Here is a 5441-nt window from a genome sequence, read left to right as displayed (position 1 = left end):
CCGATTATGACTTTTCTCATGAATAATATCAATAACCGGACGACAGTGAAACTCTTGATTTTTGAATGTCACTTTAATCTCCTCTCTCGTTCTAAGAATTCTCCATATACAAAATCCATAGATGGCTTCTTATCCCCATCAACAAGACGAAGCAACTTAACTAAAGGGTCAAACACCTTCAAGTAAAAACTTTTCTTACTCCATTCCAAAAAGAGGCACTCATAACGGTATTATGTGTTGCCTTCCCCTTTACACTTTTTGAATGTTTGCATGCATTCCATTCTTCACTAGCAACCATAGATCTTAGTTCAATTTTCTTCTCTATCAAGCCTTACAAAGTTAGAAAAGCAGTTGCAAATTGTATTACTCCCGACCTCACTATGCCCCTTTTTTGGTAAACTTTCTCATCATTGACAATGTCTTGTGATGTGTATAAATAAAGATTGTCAAGTTCTTTGCCTTCTCAATCACCCCTTTGAATTGTGGTTGGCTCCCAATTCCTTGAAGCATAAGATTCACGGTGTGAATTGCACATGAAGTCCAAAATATATGTGACCTCCTCTCCTTCAATAAATCTTTTGTCGTCATATTATTCGAAGCATTGCCCGTTACCACTTGAACTACACTTTGGGGCACAACTTCTTCAATGCACTTGTCCATATATTCAAATATATAATTCCTGGTGTGTGCTTCATCTGATGCGTCCCTAGAAGAAGGAAAGTTGTGCCTTCTTTACAATTGACACACAAATTCATGATACTTCTTCTTTTTCGATCGGTCCAAGCATCAGTCAAAATTGAGCAATCATTCAAAGTTCATTATTCTTCTTACTTCTTTAATAGACTTTTAGTTCTATCTACCTCTTCCTTCAATAAGACCTCTCTTAATAGGTATTGAGTTGGAGGATGATAACGCGGGTCAAATTAACCAACCGCTTCCACAAACCTCTTGAAGTTATCATTGTCAATGGAATGAAAAGGAATTCTAGACTCGTACACCCATCAAGCTAAATATTGGTGAACACTGTGTGTCCTTTGCTTCCAAAGTGCATCAATAATATTTTGTTGTTGTTTTGTCTTCTTACTTCCACTCAATAAAGATTTGGGATCAATGACAGATGCAAATCGATCTATAGGGCTAAGAGTAAGTGGGTTTCTCGTTATCCCTAGACTCCCTTCCTCATATTCTTCAAAAACAACTTCTTCTCTCACCTCCATTTTATTCATATTCTTTTGTTTCTTTTTTATTCTTGCTTCTTCAATGACATTCTTACACTTCACTTTATCCTCATCCGAAGACTTCTTACACGGGGCAACATTTCCCTTAATATGGGCAACATGTTTTTTAATCCTATAAATTCCACCACTAGTAATTTTTCCACACAACTTACATTTCAACTTATCCAAATTATTAGGATTCACCAACTCCGCAAATTCCCATCCAACATCATTTGAATTATGCTTCAAAGGGATATCATTAATCTCCGACATTGAATTAGATGCTTCATGAAGGATCGAGACACGCTAGAGGGGGTGAATAGCGCTCGTGCCTTTCACGGTCGTTTTTCGGAAAACATAGAATAGATGCAGTGGAAAAGAAACAAAACAACAAGCAATCACAAACACACCATGATTTACTTGGTTTGGGATCTGTGACGACTCCTACTCCAAGGCCTGCACGTGAGAGTGCTTTTGCTGGGCAATCACTATAGTTTCATAAATTCGAGTATAGAGATGAAGTACAATGACAATGTAATTAAAGTACTATGAACAAGTATACCTACGACGTTGGAGAGTTGGAGATGTGAGCTTTTGGTCGTCGGAGCAACGTTACGGCTTTGTGGAATTATCTTTATAGCATCACGCACGTGAGAAGATAGTTCTGAACGATTGCTTTGAAGTGCTGGTCGAGGGCTCCTTTTATAGACGAGTTGAGCCTAATCCAAATCTACTAATCTCGGGATCAAGTTTGACTCGACGCTGACCGATCAACCGATCCCCTTGATTGGTCGACTTATCCTGCCTGTATCTCCCCAACTTTTCGTCCAGATGCTGCTGCTCAACGTTCGATCGATCGATCCGTCGATGATCCTCGACTTATTTAATCCAATCAACCCGATATTTATCCATCATTCGGTCGACTGAACCTCCCTGTTCGGTCGACCAATCCCTCGGTCAAAAACCTTGTCACGAGCTGAAACCTGATCCTTTTGTTTGGGGGTTCGGTCGACCGATCAAGGCCGAAAGCTTCAACCTGCAAAATGTTAGTTTCCTACAAAATAAAGTTAAAATAATAGGAAGATAACATATGAAGTGAAATCAATTTTGACAGCGTTCAAACTGTCTGATTCTAATTTTCGGATTTCCTGAAAACCCTAGGTCGAACCGACGCCTACTGTTCCCTCTTCAGGGAACGCGTCTCACCTACTCCTCTCAGGAGAAATTATCTTTTGCCAAACCGGTCCTCCAAACTGTCTGGACTTTTGCTCAGCGTCCGAGACTTCAAGACTTCCTACTGAACGTCCGCTCCACGACCCATTCAGTCTTCCACTTGGTATCCACGACCTCCAGGATTTTCACCTAGAGTTCTCGACTCTAGGATTATGCCTAAAGTGCTCGACCCACCAAGACTTCGCCCAATCCCTCGGACCAGGACTTCGTTATCTAACCGCAGCTAGAACTTTCCATTACCTAGGGTTATCTCCCATTAGGACTTAGGGTTATCTCCCCTAGGGTTTTTCATTTGCGTAGAATCCACTAGGACTTTTGCCTAAGAATACTTAGGACTTTCCTGCAAGCTTAGTCATAAGTAACCTTAACTTTGAACCCCTTTACCATAATCAAAACACATGTTCAATCATTTGGTGCTCCCTGCACCAATACTTCAAAAGATATAGTAGTCGACATTTTACTACACAAGTAAAAAATTATCAATATCAAACGATCAATTTTTTGAAAAAACATTTGAGTAACTTATCAAGCATGAAAAAATTGAGTTAAGGTTGTTAACTGTTAACTGTTAAGCAATGGTTACCACTTATCAAGCTTTCAAAAAATAAAAAATCAATTATCAATTCAAGCTAAGCAATAACATACAAGATTTTATCTAATAACATACAAATAAATATACAATTAAATTTTATTAACCAACTTAAACCCAAGATATTAGTACTAACCTGGAAGAAGAAAAAGCGCTTCGGCCGTGCAGTTAGGGTTGTTTTCCCTTCGTCGTTGGTAGCCTTGGCTAGCTTCAACAAGGTGCTGATAGCTATTAGCTGAGATAAAGGCAATAGCTAGGCCTAGGGCAACAGCTAGGGTTGAATGAGTGAATGGTCAGCCGTTGGAGAAGACAATGGTAGTAAAAATGCTACTGTTTGACGAAGAACAAGAAGAAGGGGGGAGAGAAAACTGAAAAGAGGAAGCGGTGATGGCTGCTCGAAGAGGAAGAGATGGCTAGAGGAAGAGGCGATTGCTGCTAGGCGAACGAAAACCTAAAATTTAAAGTTTAAAATAGTTCAGAAATCGAAATATACAGTCGATTGATATGAACTCATCAATTAATTCACAATGTTAAATCGATTGACCAATCGATTCGGCAGTCTTTTGTTTCTCGCAAAACTCATGTGAATCGATTAGCCAATTGATTGGAGATGTTTAATCGATCGACCAATCAATTCAGAAGGCTTCTGTTTCTCGCAAAATTCATGTGAATCGATTAGAAGTGTTTAATCGATCAGTCAATGGATTCGGCAGACTTTTTTTTTAAAAAAAAAAATCCGATGCTCCGCGCCTAGGCGGCGGTGCCTACTGGCGTCATCTTGGCAAAAGGCGAGGTGGTGGAAGCTGCCCACCGCCTAGGTGGTCCCAAGCAGCGCCTTTTAGAACATTGCAAGTTATAACTTTGAGAGGTTATAACTTTTGATTTAAATTAAACTACGTGACGAACAATATATCAAATCGAAGCTCTTCAAAAATTTAACTTGATATAGTGTGTCCAATGGTTTAGTCTAAATCAAAAGTTGTGCTCTCTTAAAGTTAAACTTATAGTTGTAAGAGCTACGATTTCGTAGCTGATACAACGTATATGCTGGATAAATTTTGAGAGACCATAACTTTTAACTCAGATTAAATCATGGGACGCACAATATAGAAGATCTCTGAATGAGTTTCGATTTAATATATTGTGCGTCTCGTGGTTCAAAATCACATGGAGTCGTGATTGGAATTGGAGTTGGTTGTGTTCGTTGGATCGGGATTTGACGGAGATGATCTAGCCATGTTTCCACGAGTAGGCCAAACAAGTAAAATAATAAAATATTATTTTCTCGGAGGAGTTTGTGATTTAACGGAATATGCTAATATGTTTTGCAATTTTCTTAAACAATAAATAAAAAAGAAAAGGAAATTTTGAACGACAAATTAATAAATTACAAAAAAAACAAATTCAACTTTTTAAACTATCATTTTCACTTTTGTGATTAGTAGAAGGAAATAATGGTAGAATAAATTAACTAAAATAGACCCTTAAACTATATTTACATGCAAAAATTAATGTTTATAACCCATTCGATTAGTAAGAAGAAAATAATGAAAGAATAATCCATTTATGGCTCTCTATTTTTCTATTTAAGAAAAGTAATTGTATTTTTCTATTTAAGAAAAGTAATTGAAGTACTTTGGATCATGTGCACTATGTGCACTTATTGACTTGATAGACAATATAATCGACCGTTATATGAATTCTTATAGTTTAAAAGGGGTGAATGAAAGTAAATTATTATTATTATTTTTCGAAAAGTAAATTTAAAAAAATAATTCTAAGGGAGTCCCCAATTTTACCATTTTAATCAATTTTTTATTAAAAAAAAAAGAAAATAGAATTATTTTTTTTCTTTAGTCAGTAAAATATATAAGTAAAATGAGTACGAATAAGATTAGTTTAGTTCTAAATTAGAAATTGGTCCAAAATCATAATCGAAACCAAGTATATCTGATTCTTCGAAACTAAATATATTAGTTTAGCAATCTAGCTATAGCAACATCAACCGACAATTTCTTAGGCACTCAAACTCTCATATGCGTGAGAGTTATTCAAAGGAGTTTTCTTTAAATAAGTACGTGCCGTCACGAATAGAAACGGTTGATGATCATGCGACTCCAGACTTACTAGTTCTCCACAACTGAAGCTCTCTCCTTCTCTCTATTAGTTCTCCACAACGGTAAATGTAACCTCCAAGCTGACATGTTTTACGACTCAAATATGTCCACTCTCGAGTAGCAATGACCATCCCTCTCCATTGGTCCTCCACTAAGGTAAACAAATTAGGATAAAACTACACCACTACTCCATTGATTCTCAGATACATTTTATGACAAATCCATTGGCACTCTGAAAGGGTGTCGGCTCTACATCTAAGTACACAAGTTCATGCTACATCACAC

The sequence above is a fragment of the Zingiber officinale genome, chromosome 2B, assembly GCF_018446385.1.
Source record: "Zingiber officinale cultivar Zhangliang chromosome 2B, Zo_v1.1, whole genome shotgun sequence".
NCBI lineage: Eukaryota > Viridiplantae > Streptophyta > Magnoliopsida > Zingiberales > Zingiberaceae > Zingiber > Zingiber officinale.
Note: the sequence above shows the minus strand (reverse complement) of the source record.